The 25,002-nt window shown below is 37.7% G+C and overlaps 1 protein-coding gene across 2 annotated transcripts in view; it reads right to left on the reverse strand.

Annotated features, from left to right (window-relative positions):
• The window catches only part of Psmd11 (proteasome 26S subunit, non-ATPase 11), a 96,209-nt gene that overhangs the window by 58,175 nt on the left and 13,032 nt on the right, over positions 1-25,002 (reverse strand). The window contains exon 4 of one of the 2 annotated variants that reach the window (XM_076871785.1): positions 815-919. The gene's annotated coding sequence lies outside the window, so the exon portion shown is untranslated. Of the gene's footprint in view, positions 1-814; positions 953-25,002 lie in introns of those variants that run through there. The other variant, XM_076871786.1, reaches the window with a different exon arrangement.

Raw genomic sequence — 25,002 nt, forward strand, 5'->3', positions numbered from 1 at the left:
TTAATTCATTCTTCAATTTATCTACTCTGTAATTCATTCTGCCCATTCAGTGACTTATTTCAAAACTGTTTTTCATTTTCAGGATCTCCAATTTGGGTTTTTCTTTTCTTTTCTTTTTTCAGAACTGGGAATTAAACTCAGGAGCATTCTATCTCAGAGCTGCATCTCCAGTTTTTGTTTTATTTTGTTTTGAAACAGGATCTTACAACATTGCCCAATCTGGCCTCAAATTTGTGATCCTCCTGCCTCAGTCTCCCCATAGCAGGGATTATGTGCACGTGCCACCACATCTTACTGATTCCTTTCCATAATGCCTGTTTTGCTTCATGGATGCAATACCAGAGCACCTCCTGAACAATATTATCTATGCATTTTCTAGAGGTTTGTTCTAATTCTATTAGCTTTGTTTCTTAAGTGAAGTTCGTCTGTTTTGCTTTTTAGTTACTGTTGTTGTTTTAACTCTACTTCAAGGAGCTGAACATGTGTATGAATATTCTTCACCATGAGTCTGCTTTTTCCACTGAGATTCCTATTAGATTGAAACTCTCTTGATGTGGGGAGATAATCTTGGAGTTAAAAGTGTAGTTAAGGGCGGTGATGATTTATTTGTTTGTGGGAACTTACTTTCCATGTAGTTTTCAGTGACACTGAAAGGTGGATAAAGTATGATACAAGAAAAGATGCCTCCACAGCCAGTGTCCCACATTTACAGGTTTCACATTTCTCCCTTATGTTGCCAGCCACTTAAAGACAATACTCTCTCTCTGAGACACTACTCCTATCTGGAGATAGTGGTTACAGTAGCATGACTTACAGAAGGGAGGCCAGGATGGGGTTCAGGAAGAATTGGCTGGGGTGCTACTTCATTGTACTGTTCCAGCTTCCATTTCAAGTCATCTTCTTGCTTCCAGCTTCCAACCTGCAATATGAGAATGGAGCTCCCACTCCTTTTTCTTCCTTCCTTTTTTTTTTTTTTTTTTTTTGTGTGTGTGTGTGAAAGGGTTTAAACCCAATAAGCCACACCCCCAGCCCTTTTATTTTTATTTTGATAAAGAGCCTCACTAAATTCATGAGGCTCCTCTCAAACTTGCAATCCTCCTATCTCAACTTCCAGAATCACTGGGATTACAGGAATATATACCACCATGCCCAGCTCCTACTTCTTGTGGCAGCAATATATGTTGGATTTGTTGGATTCACAGATGTACACTAGACTGCATTACCCCTTCAATTCAGTCTCAGCTGATTTTAGTCAGAACTTTCTCACAATCTCTGAGAATTCATTTTGTTTTTTAACACATTTATGAATACATTAAGTCCCTAGAGTTTGGAGAAAAGGAGGGAAACAACAGAATACACCCAGTTCACCATTAGTAAAATATTACCTCTGTTAATCATCAGGTAAAGCCACACACAGTGGTGCACGCCTATAGTCCCAGCAGACTGGAGAAACTGAGGCAGAAAGGCTGCTTAGCCTAGGAAATCTAGGCCAGCATGAGTAACGTAAGGATAACATAAGGAGACCTTGTTTGAAAAAAAAAAAAATTCACGTAGCATATAATTTCATTTATATATATTTTTCTTTTTCAAATTTGTTTTTAGTTGTAGATGGACACAATACCATTATTTTATTTGTTTATTTTTATATGGTGCCAGGGATCGAACCCAGTGCCTCATGCATGCTAGGTAAGCACTCTACCACTGAGCCACAACCCCAGCTCTATATGTATTTTTCTATCTGTTCGTTTATCTGTCCTTCTCTCTGTATATAGACGTAGAAGTCGAGTTGCCTGGAATATTTTTAACTTAATATTAAAATAGTTATTTCTGAATGGCAAAGTTTATTTTCCAATTTGTACTTTCTGCATTTTTCTGAACTTATGTATTATTTTTACAAATAAATTTGTTCTTAAAAACATGTTAAAGTTAATTGTCTTTGAGTGTTGAGATTACAGGTAATTTTTTAATTTTGCCTATGTGTATTTCCCAGTTTCATCAATGTACCTGTATTTATTATAAGAAAAAGTTCAAATGTTAATTAGAAATCAAGAGTCACAAGGATCATCAAAGAGTTCAATAGTATAACTGAATATGTTAAAAGAGTTGAGGAGTATTGCTATTTTTAAATAAAGGTGATTTGATTGATTCTTCATATTTTGGTTTAGGTAATAATATAGATCAGATAACATACACATAGGAAACATTTAAATCAGGACTTTTAGTTTAGTTGTAATGGCACTCAAGTGCTCTTCTAAAAGTCCCTTCTCTGTGAAGACCAAGAGCAAAAGTGAGAGTGCAGAACAAACTGCTCCAAATGACCATCAACTGATAAATAAAATGTGGTATAACCATTCAACAGGAAACTATTCAGCAATAAAAAAGAATAAGGTACATGTTACATCATGGATGAACCTTGAAAACACACTAAATCAAGGCAATATATTGTATGATTCCATTTATATGATATATCTAGGGTAGACAAATATAGATATGCAGATACAGATATATATTTTCTGCAATACTGGGGATTGAACCCAGAGCCTTGCATATGCTAGGCAAGCACTCTACCACTGACCTCACCCCATAACTTTTAAAATTTTATTTTGAGCCAGGTGTGGTAGTGCACACCTGTAATCCCAGCAGCTTAGTAGGGTGAGGCAGGAGAATTGCAAGTTCAAAGCCAGCATCAGCAATTTAGTGAGGAGTTCAGCAACTAAGTGAGACCCTGTCTCAAAATAAAATATACAAAAAGCAGGCGGGGGGGGGGGGAGGCCACTGGGGATGTGGCTCAGTGGCTGAGTGCACCTTGATTTAATCCCTAGTACCTTATTTTGAGTCAGGATCTTGCTAAATTGCCCAGCTTGCCTGAACTTGAGATCCTCCAGCATTGGCCTCCCTAGTAGCTGGAATTACAAGCATATGCCACCTCACCCAATGGAGTAGGCAAATCTATAAATGACATAATGTAGATTGTTGTCTAGAGCTGGGGACATTGAAGGAAAATGGGGAGCGTCAATAGGTAACAGGTTTCTTTTGGGGATGATAAAAATATATTTTAAAATTATGAAGATAGTTACACAAGTCTATGTGCAAAAACCTCATAGAACTATATAATTTCATAGGTATATTATATGGCATATAAATTATACATCAATCAAACTTCAAAATAAAAAGAATAAATTGGTTGCTTAAACACCTGCCTTTTTGTAATAAGTATTCAGGTTTTTTCTTTAGTCTCTGACATTGTACTCTATACAATGGAACTTGTTTAGAGTATTTGTAGGAAACTTGTATGCAAATGCATTCTGTGCAAAACAAGAGGGATTTATTTTCATAAGAGCCTGTGTGTTCACTGTGGCATATGCCTATAATCCTAGTAGCTTAGGAGGCTGAGATAGGAAGATTGAGAGTTCAAAGCCAGCCTCAGCAACTTACCAAGGCCCTAAGCAACTGAGTAAGACCGTGTCTCTAAATAAAATCATAAAAAAGGACTGGGGGTGTAGCTCTGTAGTTAAGCATCCCTGGGTTCAATGCCTGGTACTACCACCACCAACAAAAAACACTTGCATGCATACTTGGGATTTAACATAGAACCTTGTCCCTGCTAAGCATGCATTTTGCCATTAAGCTATACCCTTAAGCCCCATCAAAGCCATTTTTGGGTTTTTGGCACTGATGATTGAACCCAGAGGCACTTTGTCACTGAGCTCCATCTCTGCCCTTTTTATTTTTTTTATAAAATTTTGAGACAGGTTTTCACTAAGTTGCTTAGGGCCTAAATTGCTGAGGCTGGTCTCTCACTTGCAATCCTCCTGCCTCAGCCTCCCAAGTCGCTGGGATTACAGGCATGGACCACCATGACTGGTTCAATGTCTATATTCTTGGCAACTGTTTCCCTACACAAACATTTGGTAGGTTCATTTTCTCCTGGAGTCACCATGTTTCTTGATTTATTTGTTTCTTCAAAACATTTTGCCTGACCTTTTGATGAGCTGGATTGATCACAAGAACATTTCACTGTCACTCTGGACAGAATTTCATCAGCCACATAACTTGCATATCTTTACCTGATGTTCTTATGTAAACTGGTGTACTCCAAGGACTTCTTCCCTGCCTTTGCTTCTCAGGCCTGATGAACATTTCTTCAAGGTATGTCAATACAGAATCGCCAGCATATAGTTAGGTCTATCAAGTCTGGTCAGGGTCTTGTTGGGAAGAGGACCGGAAGGAAACCCACATTTATTTATTTGTTTGTTTGTTTTGGGGTCCCTGGGACTGAACTCAGGAGCACTCTACCACTGAGCCACATCCCCAGCCCTATTTTGTATTTTATTTAAAGATAGGGTCTCAATGAAATGCTTAGTTCCTTGCTTTTGCTGAGGCTGGCTTTGAACTTGTGATCCTCCTGCCTCAGCCTCCCAAGCCCCTGGGATTACAGGTATGCACCACTGTGCTGGGCTGAAACCCACATTTATTTTGAGGAATTATGGGGATTCTGGTTTTGTTTGTATAGATAAAAGGTTACTGCTTCAGGTCAGTTTTAGCTATCTTTAATAATTCATGCTCTTGCCACCACTAATATACAGAGTTGTATAATTTCACTGTGTACAATGTTTCTAATAAGTTTGTATTTTACCATTGTCTTTGATACACAAGACCCAAAGGCCTATTCTCAGATAATATCAGGACTTGTGTCCAGTTCTTCTGATTTCTACCACAGGTTGACTTTGTATTAGTCCATACTGCATCTTGGGTAGATGATTTTGACATGGTTGGTAGAGCTGCGTGGTTACCAGATGAATAAGCAGTTTTCTTTGAGACAGGTAAATGACAAGCTACAATTTTTCCTCTTCTTCCATGGCTAATTTGATAATACAGTTATTATAAACAGGAATTTCTCAGAATTAATTTTTCCCATAGAAGTTCTTTCTGATGCAAAGAGTGGTAACATTTCCATTATATAATACATAATGTAAATGTTATTATAACCTGAGTGACTAATGATAGCTTTTCCTGATGAACCATAGTTTCTTTACATTCATCAGCTTAATTATATTAAAGAACAAAGATCTTGCTTAGGACTCCTTATATACATAGGTTTTGGATTCTATACAGTATCTTTAAAATTTCTCTTTTCAAACCATCCCCTTATAACACTTATCAGAGAGCTCAGAACAGAAATTCTATACAATTCATTAGGTTTTGAACTGTAGATTAACAGGTAATAAAAGGTACTTGTGCATACTATCACATTTAATCCTCCCAAAAAATCAAAATAGATATTATATGGCAAAAAGACACATTGTTAGAAAAGATCAGAACTAGTATTCAAAACCAGGTATTTTTAATCTAAGAATTCAAGTTCTTATTGCACTATGATTTAAAGAGACAGACACATTTTTATAACAACCATAACATTACTTCTTCTAAGTGCGAATAAAAAATTCTGTCCCAAACTCATAGTTCCTCTTGTCTAGTATAAAAAGAAAAGAGTTCCTGCTGGGCACAGTGGGCAGTGGTTCATGCTTGTAATCCCAGCAACTTGGGAGGCTGAGGCAGGAGGATTGCAAGCTGAAGGCAAGCCTCAATAATTTAGTGACACCCTCAGCAACTTAGCAAGACCCTGCTTCAAAATAAAAAGGATGGGGCTGGAGCTCAGTGGTAAAGCACCCTTGGGTTAAATCACAAGCCAAAAAAAAAGGAAAGACAGGAAAAAAAAAAAAAAAGTGTTCTTACAAGCTAGTAGAAACATTAGAAAGACTTTGGGGGAAGTGAACACTAAGAGGCCTTTCAGGATAAATAAAATGTCAACAGGTCCCATCCCATAAATTCCCCATGCAGACACACAGAAACACTCTCTCATTTCCTTGAACTACTGAAAATTCCCCAGTACTTTTGGAGCTCTGCGCATCTTCACAATTATCTTCTTTTATTTGGTGGGGTTGTGAACTGGGGATTAAACCCAGGGGTGCTTTACCACTGAGCTACATTCCCATACTTTTCATTATTTTTTGAGACAGAATCTCACTAAATTGCTTAGGGCCTCATTAAATTGCTGAAGCTGTCCTTAAATTTGTGATCCTCAGGCCTCCCCCATCCCCCTGCAGTAGCTGGGACTACAGGCATGAGCCACCACGCCTGGTGAATTCTCTCCATCTTATAAGCAGTAACTTATGAATTGTAATATAAAGGTAAACTTACCTTTTTAACTTTTTAGGACATATAGGGTTATTCTTGTTTAAAAATAGACAATCAGTTCTGAAGCATAAGGTTTTTCAAAAGCACTTTGTATTCTATTCATTCTATGTGTTCTGATTCATTTTTTTTTATATTTATTTTTTAGTTTTTGGAGGACACAACATCTTTGTATGTGGTGCTGAGGATCGAACCCAGGCTGCACGCATGCCAGGCGAGTGCGCTACCACTTGAGCCACATCCCCAGCCCTCTGATTCATTTTTAATTTTTTTTTAAATATCTTAGAGTTTCACAAATCTTTTTTTAATATTATTTTTTTAGTTTTAGGTGGACACAAAATCTTTATTTTATTTTTATGTGGTGATGAGGATTGAACCCAGTGCCTCACATGTGCTACGCAAGCACTCTGCCACTGGGCCACAACCCCAACCCCTGATTCATTTTTATCTACCTAATATTTCTTAATCTTAGTTTTTATTTTATAAGATTTCTTTCACAAACTTTATTCATATGGACTAGTCTCTATTCCTCCTCAATTTATAGCACGAAAACTAGAAGCAATAGAAACAATGATGCATTTATTTAATATAATAGCAACTGAATAAATAAATTGAACAAGCTGGAAGCAGTGCTCTGTGGCTATAGCCCCAGCAACCTGGGAAGGTAACACAGGAGGATCACTGGAGCTCAGGAGTTGGAGGCCAGCCTGGGAAACAAGAGAGGCCTTGTCTCCTTAGAAGTAAATAATAATAATAATAATAGAAATCTAACCAGCCATGGTGGAGCATGCCTATAATTCCAGCAATTTGGAAGGCTGAGAAAGAAGGATCACAAGTTCAAGACCAGCCTGGGCAACTTAGTGAGACTTTGTCTTAAAATAAAAAGAGCTAGGTATGTAGTTCAGTGGTAGCAAGACCCTGTCTCTAAACAAAATACAAAAAAGAACTGGGGATGTGGCTTTGTGGTTAAGTGCCCCTGAGTTCAATCCCCAGTACCTCCCCGCCATACCAAAAAAAGAGCCATACAAGAACTGGTTATTACCAGAACAGCACATCAATATTGGCTGACACCTCTGTTACTGGAATATATAAATCAAGGTAACAACCAGGTATGATGGCTCATACCTATAATCCCAGCAATTCAGGAGACAGAGGCAGGAGGACTACAAGTTCAAAGCCAGCCTGGACAAATAAGTGAGATCCTGTCTCAAAATGAAAACTGGAAATGGCTTAGGACATAGCTTAGTAGTAAGGTGCTCCTGGTTTTATCCTCAGTACCACACACACACAAAAAGAGGGGTTCTCACGAAGGCCCATATCATGTATAGCCAAATTTGATTCTGGCAATATTTATTTTTCATTTATGCTGGCATTCCTAAATAATCACTTTCCCAAATAATGAAATGTTCCCAATTTAAGACAATGTTTCTTTTTTTCTTCTTCCTTTTTTTCTTTTTCTTTCTTTCTTTCTTTCTTTTTTTTTTTTTTTTTTTTGTGTGTGGCACCAGGGATTGAACCCAAGAGTGCTTTACCTCTGAGCTACCCAGTCCTTTTAATTTTACTTTTTTGAGACTGAGTCTCACTAAATTGCTTAGGGCCTTGCTAAATTGCTGGGGCTGGCCTCAAACTTGCAATCCTCTTGCCTCAGTCTCTTGAGTTACTGGAATTATGGGCATGCACCACAGCATCCAGCTTTAGGGCACTGTGTCAACTATAAATTCAAAATAATTAAATCTTTAGCAACATAAATGATATGCTGAAGAAATAAAAAGCTTTTCCATCAAATCAAAAGCATTCCTATGTTTCAACTAACCAGATACCACACTTAGTACAGAGTAAATTCCTATTAAAGGCCAAGCGTGGTAGGACACACCTGTAATCTCCGAGGCTCAGGAGGCTGAGGCAGGAGGATCTCAGATTTGAAGCCAGTCTCAGCAATTTAGGGAGGCTGTGAGCAACTTAGTGACTTCGTGATACCCCGTCTTAAAATAAAAAATAAAAAGGGCCAGGGATGTGACTCAGTGATTAAGCACTTTTGGGTTCAATCTCTGATACCACATAAATAAATAAAATTCCTGTTAAACACTTGCTAAAAACAAGGAAACACTAATCCCATACTCAAATGTTTTAAGATAAAAATTTCCTACAGCTATAGTAGTATCAGTAGGAAAATGAAATAAATCAGTCAACTCTGTGTGCTGACCTTTGTCAGAACTCATCTTCCCTAATCTTTTTTTTAATATTTCATTCTTTTTTTCAGTTGTAGATGAACACAATATCTTCATTTTATTTTTATGAGGTGCTAGGAATCGAACCCAGGGCCTCGCATGTGCTAGGCAAGCGAGCAATCTACCACTGAGCTACAACCCAGCCCATCATCTTCCCTAATCTTTGCAGTTCTGAGTCACCACCATCCTCAGGTTCCACCCTACCCACTATCACAAAGTTGAGAGTTAATCCTCACCAGAGATGAGTAGTAACAACAAGTCAAGTTGGACCCAAGTTAACCTGCTTTTCACTTGTCTCCTAAACACTAGTCCATTCATTTACCCATCAATTTACCTAGCAAGCATTCAATGACAGCATAGTGTCAGGCACTGTTCTAGACTCAAGAGCAATCATGACTTTTTAATTAGTTGTGATATCTCTGAGGGCAAGTCCCCTACAATATTTTTCATCTTCAAAATTGTCTTAAGGAAACCGGATGCTATGGTACATGTCTGTAATCCCATCAACTCAGGAGGCCGAGACAGGAGGATGGTACCCTGTCTCAAAAAAAAAAATTATTTTTAAGGGGTTGGGATGTAGTTCAGTAGTAGAGTGCCCCTGGATTCAATTCTCAGTACCCCCCCCCAAAAAAAATAAAAAAGTTGCCTTTTAACCATTCTGGGCTTTTTGTCTTTTCACATGAATTTTGGGTTAAACTTTCAAATTCTAGGCAAAATCATTAAGAATACCCATGTTGGGGCTGGGGATGTGGCTCAAGCAGTAGCGCGTTTGCCTGGCATGCGTGCGGCCCGGGTTTGATCCTCAGCACCACATACAAACAAAGATGTTGTGTCCGCCGAAAATTAAAAAAAATAAATATTAAAATTCTCTCTCTCTCTCTCTCTCTCTCTCTCTCTCTCTCTTTCTCCTCTCTCTCTCACTCTCTTAAAAAAAAAAAAAAGAATACCCATGTGTGTGCATGTGCTAGGTTTATGAACCTAGAATCTCAGGTATGGTAAGTACATAGTCTACCACAGAGCAACACTCCAGTCCCAGGCATACAATTTAATTTACAGATTAATGTCAACAAAATAAACATTTTGTCATATGTTATTTCTTCTCATCTATAAATATATCTCCATTTAGTCAGGTCCTTTTTGTTCCTTGATAATATTCTGTAATTTTCTCCATGTAGAGCAAACATCTTTTAATTTCTAAATAGCCATATGTTTAGGTTATTATAAATTAGATCACTTTTCCTATTACATGCATTATTGCCAGCTACTACCACAAGTGTGTAAGAAGATTGATCTTTAAGTAATAGCTTGCTGAACTTTCTAGTAGTTTTAATAGCTGGTAGACCCTCTTGAATATTCAATGTAGACTTCCTCAGCAAATATGATAGCTATGTTTTTACTTCCTTATTTTTATATCTCTTAGACTTTATGCTGAATAGGTAGACAGGAGGAACTTTCTGGCCTTGATTCTCACTTCATAGAATGTTCAAGTTCCACCATCAATATGACAGCTCTGTGTGTCTGATCAGTAGCAAGTCTCTCTTCTGTTATCTTCTGTTTTATTGTTTTCTAAGAGTTCTTATGAACAATACTGTCAAATTCTTCTGTATATAGTTTGAAATTATCATAATTTTGCTTTTATTAATCTGTTGATGAGGCTTCTACTTTTGAACTAGCCTTTCATTTATTTATTCAATAAATATTTGCTGAGTGCCTACAATGTGCTGAGCACTGTTCTAGACTTGGGAAAAACAGCAGGAAACAAAGAGAAAAAGATCCCCACCTGCCAGGTGCAGGTGCATTATATGCCTGTAATCCCAACAGGTTGAGAGACTGAGGCGAGAGGACTGAAAGTTCAAAGCCAGCCTCAGAAACTTAGCAAGTCCCTTAACAACTTGGTGAAACCCTGACTCAAAATAAAACAAATAAATAAAAAGAGCTGGGGATGTGGCTTAGTGGTTAAGAGCCTCTGGGTTCAAAAACGAAACCCGCTGTTACCAAAAAAGAAAAAAGGGGAAAAACCCATCTTAATGAAGCTTAAATTCTAGCTGGAGGTTAGGGGTGGTGAAGCCCCCAGGACTCAGGAGGCTGAGGCAGGAGATCACTAGTTTGAGGCCAGCCTCAGTACTGTCTCAAAATAAAAAGTAAAAACGGCTAGGGATGTAGCTTAGTGGTAGAGCATCCCTGAGTTCAATCCCTCCGCCCGCGCAAAAAAATCTCATTGGGGAGGCAGAAAATAAAATACATAATAGGTCATGGTAAGTTCTCTGAGGGGAAAAAAAGTGGAGAAAGGAGATAGGGAATGTTTCTAAATAATAAATGGTTCAATGAGAGGAAGCTTCATTTAGGTGTAAAAAGGTCTAAGAAAGCCTATGGGAGGCTGAAGGAATCAGAGGTACAAAGATCCTCAGGACAGAGCTTTGTATTTTGCCATTGGAAATTTTTGAGCAAATGAGTGGTGTGTTTTTAAAGAAATTTTTATTTCTCACACTTCCAGAATGAATCCTTCTTGTCTGTTGCATATTATTTAGTGAACTGCTAAATTTGTCAGCATTTTATCTTTATACTCATTGGTTTCCTTTCCTGAATTTTCCTTGTCCATTTTTACATGAAAACTGTAACTTTGCAGCAAGTGTCATGTTGCTACTACAAATAATTTTCCCAGTAAGTGTACAATGTGTGATACATATATATAATACACAGAGGATTAAACACAGGGACATTTTATCACTGAGCTATATTCCCCGGCCCTTTTTGTTTTTTAAACAGTGTCTCACAAATTTTCTGAGACTGGCCTCAAACTTGTAATTCCCCTGACTTAGACTCCCTGGCTAGGAATACAGGTGTGTACCATTATACCTGTCTGTTTTTTCTTTTTCAATCTGTTGTATCAATTTCTGATAAAGGTGCTTCAAAATTTCCCACCACAACTTGAAAATATGTCAATTTCTCCTTGCAATCCTGTCAATGAATTTTATTATTACATCTTCTAACTAGATAACTTTTTTAGTTTTTCATGTGGTGCTGGGGATCAAACCCAGTGCTTCATGCATGCTGGGAAAGCACTCTACCATTGAGCCACAACCCCAGCCCCTAATTAGATAACATTTTTCAATGCCACATGCCTGTTATCACAACTGATTCTGGTGGCAGGGGTGATGGGGAGTAACCAGGGATTGAACTCAGGGGCACTTAACCACTGAGCTCCACTGAGCTACATCCCAGCCCTATTTTGTATTTTATTTGGAGACAGGGTCTCTTTGAGTTGCTTAACGCTTTACTTTTCCCGAGGCTGGCTTTGAACTCTTTGATTCTACTGCTTCAGCCTCTAAAGCTGCTAGGATTACAGATGTGTGCGACCACGCCCAGCTTCACTACTGATTTCTGCCTTAATTAGTCTCACAGTAATAATTCTGCACGAGCTTTCTTTTACTTGCCTTTCCCTTTTATTGCTTTCTCCTTTATTTTCAAAATTAGGGGTTTTAGTTACCCAGCCTACAGATGGATTTTTAAAATTCTAATATGACAAATTAATCTTTTACAAAGGAGTCAAATCAGTACATATGTGTTTATTTTGTAGTGCTAGAGATCAAACCTAGGGTCTTGCAGACGCTGGCCAAGTGCTCTACCACTAAGCTACATCCCCAGCCTTAAGTTCACACTATTGTGACTAATGATATACTTGGACTTATTCCCCAGATTATATATATAGTTTTTATATATTTCTATTACCCCCTTTCTCTGATTCTTTCTCTTTTCCTTCCTTCAACTGAATCCATAAGATTTCTATATTCTCTTTTTACATCCTGTTTGAAAACAAATTTAAATGTATTTTTCTGTTTCCTGGTATTCTTGATTTTTTTTTTTGGGGGGGGCGGGGTACTGGGGGTTGAACTCAGGGGCACTAAATCACTGAGCCATATCCCCAGCCCTATTTTGTATTTTATTTAGAGACAGGGTCGCCACTGCCTCAGCCTCCGAAGCCACTGGGATTATAGGCGTGGGCTACCGCGCCCAGCTACTCTTGATTTTAAAGGATATACTTTATATTTATTTTAAATGTTCTACAGCTAAGTGCTGTCCTCATCCTGAATGTAAAGAAGTTCTTAGCATACCACTAACCATGCCCTTTCTGATGCTATTACTATTTGAAGGAGCAGTTCTGGGCTGGGTATATAGTTCGGTGATACAGTACTTCTCTACCATGCAGTAAGGCCCTGGGTTTGATTCCCACCATAATTAAAAAGAAAATTGGGGGAAAAAAGTAGAAGAAAAAGGAGCTAGAACAACAGTTCTGAGAGTATGTTCTTCAAGTCTCTTTCCAAAAAAAAAAAAAAAAGTCAATTCAATCCATTTTCATAAGACTTTTTTGGACACTACTGACATTTACATTGATGACACAAAAGCAAGGATGGGTGAAACAGCTGGTGTCTTATGATTCAAGACTGTGGCACCAAACTGACCCAGTAGTCATTATACCCGTTATTGTCATGCATTCACGGAAAAAAAAAAAAAAAGCCCTTGATACAGTAGTAATTATTGTTTTTAAATCCTGACTCATGGATACACATCTTTTAAAAAATTCTGATATGAGGGGCATAGATAAAGCATTTTTGTACACAAATTAAAATAGTTGTCTTGTGGAAAAGCACATGTGCAAGTATTTCTCTCTCTCTCTCTCTCTCTCTCTCTCTCTCTCACACACACACACACACACACACACACACACACACACACACACACAGTTAAGCTTTCAAGCAAAAAGGCTATTACAAGACTCCTTTTTTACAACTACTTATCTTTGTAAGGCTAGATTTTCTTCACATACTGCAACCCAGAAAACATACTGTGACAGATTGAAGACAGAAGCATATGAGAGTCCAGTTGATTTCTCTTGTCAAATGTTATATTTGTAAAAATGCACAAATAATGACACTCATAAAATCTGTCTGGAAAAAGGTTATTTTTCATCAAAATGTTATGTTAACCTGTACTGGGGTCATTATTTGTAAATGAACGGGGGGAAATGCTAGAGATTGAAACTAGGGACTTGCACATGCTATGCAAGTGCTCTACTCAGTTACACACACACACACACACACACACACACTTTATATTTATTTTAAATGTTCTACATTTAAAATTGACACATTTAGAGTCAATAATTACTGGCCTCTTAAATCAATTTCTATGTTCAGATACTCTTACTTACTTAGTCATCACTCTTCTCAATATAGAAATTATCTTTGCTTATGAATCCCACACCTTCCCTCTGAATTACATTTTTTAAAAAAACATCTTAGTTGTCAATGGATCTTTATTTTATTTATTTACATGTGGTGCTGAGAATCGCTCTGCCACTGAGCCACAGCCCCAGCCCGAATTCACTTTTTTTTAATTGCAGAAACTAAGCATCCTTTAATATTGAAGTGAGAGTTTGTATAAAACTTTGTCGTGTCTAAAAATATTTATAATTAGCATTCATTTTTCAATGTTAGTTAAACTGTGTATAAAGTTCAAGCTCATTCATGGAGCTTTCATGAAGGTCTCTTTTGACAGCAAATGTCACCATTGATTATAAACCCAGATTGTGATCTCCGTGGTTGAGTGTCACTCAACCCTAGAGGTTCTCTTTGATTTTCAATTACATAAATTTTCTTTCTCTTCAAACATTTAATATGTCATTGCCAGTGTTTGAAGCAGAGGAATTGTGTTAAGAATGAACTCTAACGTTAATCTCATTCAGGAAATACATTATTTCTACATTTTGAAAGAATGAAAATGTATTTTGTAATAGGAAATAATTAAACTTTTAAAAATATTTTTAGTTGTAGTTGGACACAATATTTTATTATTATTTTTTAATGTGGTGCTGAGGATCGAACCCAGGGCCTTGCATGTGCTAGGTGAGCACTCTACCACTGAGCCACAATCCCAGCCCAAAAATCTTTTATTTTTAAAATTTAATTATTTTCTTTACTATATATACCATGACAGAATAAATAAAGAGTGGAGAATGAGCCCAATTCTCATAGAAGAACAGGGAAAAGGCTTCACACATCACTTCAAAAACACTTACTTGCCAGCATCCTAATATTTTCTATGGACTCATTGGAACCAGAAGGGAAGAAGTGAAAGGAAACGTTCAGTTACATCTAATGAGCTTGTGAGAAAAATGAGTGAGGCAATACTTGGTGAAAAGGCCTTATCACAGGGCTGGGGTGGTGGCTTAGTGGTGGAGCACTTGCTTAGCACGTGAGGCACTGGGTTTGATCCTCGCACTGAGTCAGTTTAGCAGAATTGCTTTGAGGACTGGCAACATATAGTGAAGCATTAGTTGGCTTATGGGTTCATGGACAGCACTGATAAGAGCAAAGCAGTCCTAATAAACTAGATCAGGCAAGCCAAGAAAGAGGGTCAGATCTGAAAACTGGAGTATGATAGAAGATGGAAAGAAGTCATGGGCTTGGACACATACATTAAAGTCAAAATAGAGGGATGGGCATAGTTCAGTCTGAGAGTGAACTTTTAGCATACACGAGGCCCTCAGGTTCAATCACTAGCACCACTGATTAGACAGCCAGAAGCTATACAAATAATTCCATACATTCAGAGTTAGAGACCCCCAGTATCAACATAAGTGAACAGCATGAAATGAAACTTTAGATATTGTAGCGGTACCTTGTAGTTCTTTGTTATTAGTAGACATTAATTTACAAATGGCAAACTATAGAAATCTGGATGATTCCTCAAGAAAGAACCAATTTGCAAACAGAATAAGGTATGAGCCAATAGTGATGGCCCCTCCAGTAAACTCAGCTATTTGGGAGGCTAAGGCAGGAAGATTGTAAATTTGAAGATAGCTGGAGCTACAGAGAAACTCCATCTCAAATTTTAAAAATTAAACAGACAAATCCACCATTTTTTCTACTTGTCATTGTCCTTAAAAATATTATAACTTTAAAATAGTGTACTCTAAAGTTGGGCATGGTGGCTCACACCTGTAATCCCAGTGATTTGGAGGCTGAGGTAGGAGGATTACAAGTTAAAGGCCAGTCTCAGCAATTTAGCAAGGTAGCAAGATCCTAAGGAGACCCCATCTCAATATAAAAATTAAAAAGAACTGGGAATGTGGCTCAGCGGTTAAGCACCCCAGGGTTCAATCTTTGGTACTTAAAAAAAAAAAAAAAAGGTAAGTTTCAATTATTGCTTGGAAAGATTTCAGCAGTATTAAAAAAACAAATTTCCTCAGGGCCTGAAATAAACCACTCATTATCTTAAAAGTGTTTGGAGATTACATTACTGAAATATTAGCATTAATGTTAATTTGGCAATTAATATTTAGTGAGTGCTAATTCTGTAGCCAAACACTGTGTCAAGCATTAGATCTGGTTCTTAAGGAGATTGCCATGAATTAATAATAACAGTATTAACAAAAACAAATCTAATTACATGTTGTGTGCCAGATCTCATGTGCTGTTTTACAATCAATGTTTCAAATAAAAAGGGCTGGGACCGTGGCTCAGTGGTTAAGTGCCCCCGAGTTCAATCCTCAGTACCAATAAATAAAGAGAAAACTCAGTTTTACAGGTTGATTAACTTGTCCAAGTACAGATAGATAGGATATAATTAGAACTCCAGTTTGTTCAAGGGTGGAAAACCCTAACCACTATGTATACTGCTTTTAGTGAATTAAGTCATAAAAGTGCAATTATTGTTTAGGTAAAAAGTGAAAAAGCTAGAGATAACCAAGGACTGGAAACTATTTTGAGAAAAGAAATTAAAGCAGAAAAAGTAACAGCTAAAAAAGTGAAAGATGAGACCATATCATTATAAGCAAACTGATGACAAAATATAAAAGTGGATGAACCCTAAATGTTGTAGTGAATACAGATTAATGTGAATCTTTATACATTGCTTGATTCATCTACTTTTGAAAATACTTCAATATTCTCTTAATAGTTTGTCATTTGCAAATCCTATTCCTCAGTAACTCCATTCCTAGAGAAACCCCTTCACTATGCGCCAGGAGACACAGGCTGCATTGTTGCAGCAGTATTGTTTGTAAAAGCAAAAGACTGGAAACCCAAATACCTATAGGAGAATGGATGAATAAATTCTGGTACATTTGATGATGAAATATTATACAGCAATGGAAATAAATGCACAGTAGTCACAGAAAGCATGAATGAATCTTAGTATGATTAGGCATGATTCCAATTTTATAAAGCTTAGAAACAAACAGAACAATACCACTGTGTAGACACAAATATATATAACTCTAAAAGTATAACAAGTATATTTAAAAATAAGACAGTTGGGCTGGGGCTGTGGCTCAGTGGCAAGCACTTGCCTGGCATTTGCCTGGCATGTGTGAGGCATTTGGTTTGATCCTCAGCACCACATAAAAATAAAACAAAATAAAGGTACTGTATCCCTCTACAACTAAAAAATATTTTTTTTTAAATAAGAAAAAAATAGACTTCACTTTGGAGCTGATCATATCTACCAATGTGAATACTACACTACACATTTAGAATTTTTGTGCTGGATATAAGTGAATTTGTAGACAGACACGATACTTTTATTTATTTTTATGTGGATCAAACCCAGTGCCTCACACATGCTAGGCAAGGGTGCTACCACTGAGCCACAACCCAAGCCCCAAGTGAAAAACATTAGTTGTAAACTTTTTGAAGTTTATATTGGGCCTCTGATTTAAAAGCTAACCATATCTGATTCACAACTATAGTCCCCTATCAGGTTTTTTTTGGGGGGTTAGGTTTTTTAGTACTAGAGACTGAACCCAGTGGCACTTAACCAATGAGCCACATCCTCAGCCCTTTTTTTTTAAAGAGATTGAGTCTCAGGGCTGGGTTGTGGCTCAACAATAGAGCGCTAGCCTAGTGAGGTCCTGGGTTCGATCCTCAGCACCGCATAAAAATAAATAATTAAAGATATTGTATCCAACTACACCTAAAAAATAAATATTAAAAAAAAAGAGTGAGTGAGTCTCATTAAGTTGCTGAGGTTGGATTTGAACTCACAATCCTCCTGCCTCAGCCTCCTGGGTATAGGCATGTGCCACTGTACCTGGCTTATAGTGCCCCAATTAGAATAGTAGATCTTTAGTAAATGTATGTACATATTTTTAAAATTCTCAACTGATACACAAAAACATAAAAGCTATACATATTAATAGGATACCATGTAATGTTGAAACATGTAGAATATATATTGACTTAAATTATAAATGACATATAGTTGAGGTTGGGATCTGGCTCAGTAGTGAAACACTCACCTAGATTGCCTGGGTTCTATCCCTAGCAAAATCATACACACACACACACACACACACACACACACACACACTCAAAATAAATAATACACAATTGGAAGCACTATTGATAAAAATCACCTAACATTTGTTGAGTTAGAACTGTTTATTAAATATTTATTAAAAACTTTATTACAAACTGTCTCATTTCATCTTTCCATGAGGTAGGCATCATTACTATCTTATCCCCCAATTCATGGAAGCATTACAAAGTTCCATGAGAACACAGAGGACATAAGCACCTATTTCGGCCCAAGAGTGTCAAGGATTATAACAATGCCCTGAATGTGAGTAAACTGGAAGAATAAAACTGATGACCACAATTTTCAACACAAATTTTCAAAGTAACACTAATCTTTCTTCTCCCCTCCCCCTTATTGGTGATTGAAGCCGGCAGTGTTCTTAACTCTGAGCTACATTCTCATCTCTTTTTATAACTTTTTTTTTTTTTTAATTTTGAAAAAAGGTCTTGCTAAGTTACTCAGGCTGGCCTTTAGCTTGCAATCTTCTTGCCTCAGCCTCCCGAGTTGCTGGGATTACAGGGGTGCACCACCTTGTCCAGTTTCTTTCATATTTAGGGGTAAATGTATTGTTTTGTTTTTCTTTGTTGTTTTTCTTGTTTTTGTTTTTTTGGCCTTACTGGGAACTAAACCCAGGGGTACACTGAGCTATATATTCTTTCTTTTGTTCGATCTATCCATTCATCTACAGCACCTTGCCTAAAATTGGCCAGGCTGACCTTAAACTTGACATCTTCCTATCTCAGCCTCCCAAATTGCTGGGATTACAAATGTGTACCACCAAGCAGGTTTGCACAAATTTTTAAAATTATACCTGGCATTCTTTACAAATTTGTGTTAACATCAAGAAAACATGCAAAAAGTACATTGAGCTAGAGAAGGAAAATTAAAAGACGTTTAGCAAAACCCAATAATTCATTAGAAAATAAATTACTGAATAGAGAGATTGAGGCAGGAGGATCACAAGTTCAAAGCCAGCCTCAGCAATTCAGTAAAGCCTTAAGCAATCTAGTGAGACCCTGACTCAAAATAAAAAATAAAAAGGGCATGGGTTATGTCTCAGTGGTTAAATGTCCTTGGGTTCAATCCCTAGTTCAAAAACAAAAACAAAAACCAAAAGGGAGGAATATTTATCTATATTTGCAAGTGAAAGAGAACCAAAGTCATACTATTTAAAACACAGTTGCCTAAGATGTTATTTACAAAAACTAAGTATTTAGTTCTAATAAAGTGCTTTCAAGAAGTTCATCTCTGTGTGTCTGTAAAATATGTTTAGACAGATCTTTAAGCTAACCTCTAGTTCCAATATCTTACAGTCCTACACAGAGAGTAACTTTCATTAGATTAAAAAAACTCAAAAAATAATTTTTTTAAAATAAAAAAGATAAAGTATCCAGTTTTCAAAACAGATGCAGTATGTCTGATTCCAAATGTAGGTTTAAACCAAAATACAAACTAAATGTGAAATCCCTCTCCTTGTGGGGAGTTGGGAAGAACCACTTCAGGTGCCTTTGTTCCAGGACTTGCATTTTCCACCATTAGGCTAGTGAACAAAGACGTTCTAATCAGAGAAGAAACACATCAAGAGAGAAAAATAACAAGGTTAAGTCATAGAAGCAATTTAAAGAGGTCATGTGCAAAGAGAACCAGGGAGGACATAGTAACATGACTAAAGATTCATGTACATGTCCTTATAGATATCAAGTCTTTATCCCTTTTAACTATTTCCTGCCTGCTTTTTCTAAGTTTTGCTGGGTGAGCACAAAATTTAGCAAATTTAGCTGTTAATTATGCAAAGGGGCTCATGACTATCTTTAAAATTCATTTTTTTTAATTTTTTTTTTTAGTTGTCAATGGACCTCTATTTATTTTTATGTGTTGTTGAGGATTGAACTCAGTGCCTCACACGTGCTAGGCAAGCGCTCTACCACTGAGGCACAACCCCAACCCCCGAAATTCTATTTAAAATCTCTAAAATTCACCCTTCAAAAAAAAAAAAAAATATATATATATATATATATATACATACACAAGAGGTTTTGAGGAAGCTGGTCAAGATATGGGTCTAGAATTTGTATTGACTGTTGTCTAAAGTATAAATCATTTATGAAAAGTACATATATGCAATGATAAACAATAACTAGCACAAAGGATCATCAATTTGATGAGGCATCTTTTGTTGCTAAAGTCCTATATAAATGATATCCTTTCAAACTGAGAAGAGCTTCTGGAAAGTTGTATTCATTAAAAAGAAACACCTAAATTTCAAAAATAAAAGTGACAACAAAGTTTTTTGCATAACATCATTTTTAAGTTGTTGATGGACCTTTATTTTTTATTTGTTTTTATCTGGTGCTAAGAATCAAACCCAGTGCCTCATGCATGCTAGGCAAGCGCTCTACCACTGAGCCACAACCCCAGCCCCTCATGTTCTTAATTTTTAAGATAAAACATTTTTTAAGCAACTCTGGGTACCAAGTCCAGAGAAACACTCTCTCATGCTGCCTATCTCAGCCTTTGCAACTTAGTGAAACCCTGTCTAGAAATAAAAAATAAAAAGGATAGGGGTGAAGTGCCCCCCCCCCGAGAAAAAGACAATAGGTCTTTGTTGATTTCTAATTTAAAAATCATTTACAAATGTGCAGTGATGTATACCTGTAATCCCAGCAGTATAGGAGGCTGAGGCAGGATAATTAGAAGTTCAAAGCCAACCTCAGAAACTTAGCAAGATGGCGGGGGGGGGGGTGGTTTTGCTGGGGAGCAAGTTATTATTTCCACCCACAACTTAAAAAAAAAAAAGGCTGGGGATGTGACTCAGTGGTTAACCACCCTGGGTTCAATTACTGGTACAAAGAATAAAAGTCATTTGCTGCATAAACATGTAATTATTTATTTATTCATTTTTCCCCTTTTTTTCTTCCAAGAGAGAATTCTTTAATATTTATCTTTTTTAGTTTTTCGGCGGACACAACGTGTTTGTCTGTATGTGGTGCTGAGGATCAAACCCGGGCCGCACACATTCCAGGCGAACACGTCACCACTTGAGCCACATCCCCAGCCCACATGTAATTATTTATAGAAAAAAAAAATTAAAGACTCAGTCTTGACACTGCAAAAATATCTAACTATAGGAATTGAGGGGCTGGGGATGTGGCTCAAGCGGTAGCGCGTTCGCCTGGCAGGCGTGCGGCCCGGGTTTGATCCTGAGTACCACATACAAAGATGTTGTGTTCACTGAAAACTAAAAAATAAATATTAAAAATTCTCTTAAAAAAAAGGAACTGAACCCAAAGTCCCACAATGCCATGCACATTACACTTCAGCCCCAATTTATGAGGTCTTTATGAGGTCTCAAGGATAACTGCCTTTAACTGATGAAAAAAGGAATAAACATACAAAAGTAGCAGTGGAACAAAACTTAGAATATAATTACTTCAACATGTAAGGTTTGGTACATGGAAAAGTGAACTAAATCCTTATTTATGATTGTGTGTATATATATACATATATATATGTAAATAGGGACAAGGAGTATAACTTACTGGCAGAACACTTCCCTGGCATACATAAGGATTTGGGTTCCTGAAAAGAAAATGAATGTGAAAACCAACAGATGTTGATATTTATAAATAATCAGTAATGAAAGGAAATTCAAATATATTGAGGTGAAGCCAAAAGTAGTTCTCTATGGGTACTGTGGCTAGGGGTGGGGCTTGAAGCTATTGCCTTTTTTGGGGGGTGCTGGGGGGAACTGGGGATTCAACTTATAGCTGCTTTACCACTAAGTGTCTCATTAAGTTATTTAGTCTAGCCTTGAACTTGTGATTCTCCTACCTCAGCCTCCCAAGTCACTGGGATTACAAGTGTGCACCAGTAGACAGCAAAACTATTGTTTTTGGTTATCCTGATAGATTTTTTACCCGGGACTGGTGTGTTCCCTGCAGGCGCTGCTGGCAGTGAAGTCAGTGCCAGTGGAGGACCACCTAGACAGGGAGGTCCCCATGCACCCTGAGGACGGCAACCCTCAGCCGGGCGACAGCAAGGTGAGTCGGAAGAAAAAACCAGAGGGGTGGGCAGCCCATTGGGGTGAAGTGGTGGACCCACCATGTGGAGCCTTCCCCATGTCCATCCATCCCTCTGGTACAGTGCAGGACAGTGGCTTCGTAGTGGCGCTTGAGGTGAAGCTGGAGGACCAGCATAAAAAGTGATTCAATAAGAAGTGTGTGTGCGTGCGTGCGTGCGTGCGTGCGTGTGTGTGTGTGTGAGAGAGAGAGAGAGAGAGAGAATATAAATAGGGGTAGGAAGTATAACTTACTGGCAGAATACTTCCCTGGCATACAAAGGCCCTGATTTTGATTCTCCAACACAACAAAAAAGATATTTTAAGTAATACAGGTTAAACTTTAAGGACTGGTGATGTGGCTCAATGGTAGGGCACTTACTTAGCAAGGGGCAAGTCCCTGGGTTCAATTCCCCACATCACCACCTTAAATAAAATTAAAAAAAAAAAAATGTATAAGGAGGGCTAGGGATGTGGCTCAAGCGGTAGCGCACTCGCCTGGCATGCGTGCGGCCCGGGTTCGATACTCAGTACCACATACAAAGATGTTATGTCCACCGAAAACTAACAAAAATAAATATTAAAATTCTCAAAAAAAAAAATGTATAAGGATAGGACAGAATGAATCCTACATACAAAATTTTAGGACATACTTTTGGTAATCATGAACTTCTAAAATTAAATAATTCAGATTTTGTCTCACCATTATTTGCTGATTGAGAAACTGAGAACTAAAGTATGTTTTGCCAACACCCTAAATGATTTGATTATGAGGAAAACCATCCAGAGATGAACCTCAATATAAAAAATATTCTCAGTAGTTGTCAGGCTTTATGAAAGAACTTTTATTAAGTCTGTTATAAAAAACTATTCAAGATATCCCCTTCTACACTCCAGATGTTATGATTACAATTCTTTTGTGGTTGTACACTGTCTTTTCAGGAACCCAAATCCTCATGCTTAACACGAAGTCCTGTATTTAATTCACACCTACAAACTACACTTGGATAATAGCAGCCAATGAGTTCAACTATACCAGTCTACTCAGCCACCTTTTCAAAAAACAGTACATCATGCTGACACATCATCTGCCTCTTGTCCAGTATCAAATCTTCTCCTCTGAAACTGTCTAGTTTTCCTCTTGTATATAAATTTCCTAACTTACCCAGCCTGCCAAAAAGAAGCTATACTGGTGATCCATATGCAGAACTAGCCTGCAAGTGTATTTGGCACAATGTTTAGTTTCTTTTTTTTTTTTTTTTTTTGGTGGGACTGGGGATTGAACCCTGAACTACTTGCATCTGACTTCTTTAGGAAAGTGTAATCTGGTAACCCTGGCCATGCTTTAAACATGGCACAAGTCCTGTTTATAAGGGTCAGAAATTCACCACTCTCCAACTGGCTTGTTTCATGCATTTCTATTAACTGTCTGGTTCTTGTACATATTTACTTGCAATTCCTTATTGAGCCTACCTCTATTTCAAACAAGAGCTAATTTGCACCGTGTAGGAAACAAGGACTTTTTACTCTGACATATGCACCAGAGTCACTTTTCAAAAAGCCTACTCTTGCCAGACTCAGCAGCTGGGGAAGCTGAGCAGGGGAACATGAGTTCAAAGCCAGCCTAAACATTGGCAAGGCACATAGCAACTCAGTGAGATCCCGTCTCTAAAAATACAAAATAGAGCTGGAGATGTGGCTCAGTGGTTGTGTGCCCCTAAATTCAGTCCCCAGTACTCGCCCCCCAATTAAAAAAAAAAAAAAGATCCACTTTATTAACAAACAAGGGAGCGGGGATAAGGGGAACCTTGAGCCTTAATCTGGGAACAATTTATTACAGAACTATGTATCCCTTAGTCCTCCCTTTTCAATATTTATTTTTTAGTTGTAGTGGGACACAATACCTTTATTTATTTTTATGTGGTGCTGAGGATCAAATCCAGGGACTCACACCTGCTAGGTAAGCACTCTACTGCTGAGCCACAACTCCAGCGCATCCCACCACCAGGCCCCCCCCCTTTTTTTAACCTGAGATTTTATTAGCAGGACCATAGCAGCCAGTCACTGGAAGAGGGGGAGGGGGAGGGGAAGAGAGAGAGAGGAAGGGGCGGGAACCCACCAGCCCTTTTTATTTTTAAATTTTGAGACAGGGTCACACCAAGTTGATTAAGGCCTCTGTAATTTGCTGATCCTCCTGCCTCATCCTCCCAAATGGCTGGGATTAATAGGCATGCAACAACATGCCCAGCCTCCATGTTACATTTTTCCAAATAGAAAAATCTTTGAGATCTTTTTTAAAACGAAAGGGTTATTATTTAGTTAACAGCTATTCTAACTGATTCTGCTCAAAGGAAATCATGACTAAATCAGGTTTATTTTAACTGCACAATGTTCAATAAAGGCACATCTCTCTGGACCTCCTATCTGTTTTGATGACATTAACCCACTGACAATTTAGTTCAATACAGCAATTAAGTGCCTCTTATGTCATGCTTCAGAATGATGTAAGTAGGCAACAGTGGCTAAGTACCTAGTGGAATCAAAGTCATTCTGGAAGATCAAGGATATATAAAAGTGGAAATTATCTCTGAACTAAAATTTGGCAGGTTTTGGAAACATGTTCCAAAGCAGTAAGAGGAGACGGGTGTGCAAAGAAAATTGTGAGCCTGAGCTGAACACCAAAAGGAAATGGCCAAAAACAAAGCTGTAACAATAAGCAAGGGTCAAATAATGGGTGCCTTTAGGCGCCAAAGGATAAAATTTTTTTAGAATTAAAAGGTATATCATTCTTGACTCCCACCTACTATGCCATTTTCAATCACTCAAGTTTTACGCTACATGAAAGGAAGTTATTAAAAGGATGAGAGCCAGGTTTGGTGGTGCACACCTGTAATCTATGCAACTTGGAGGCTGAGACAAGAGAATCACAATTTCAAAGCTAGCCTCAGCAACTAAGTAAGACACTATCTCAAAATAAAAAAGGATGGAGATGAGACTCAGTGGTGAAACAACCGTGGTTTCAAAATTCACAGTTTAAAAAAAAAAAAATCCAATATGCAAGTTTCATGCCTCATTCCCAGCCTCAGTACCCAAGAACAACTGTTTTAGCTTCACCTCAAAATATGTACACACACATACATATATGGAAAAAATCAAAATATGTAA

The sequence above is a fragment of the Callospermophilus lateralis genome, chromosome 11 (genome assembly GCF_048772815.1).
Source record: "Callospermophilus lateralis isolate mCalLat2 chromosome 11, mCalLat2.hap1, whole genome shotgun sequence".
Taxonomy (NCBI): domain Eukaryota; kingdom Metazoa; phylum Chordata; class Mammalia; order Rodentia; family Sciuridae; genus Callospermophilus; species Callospermophilus lateralis.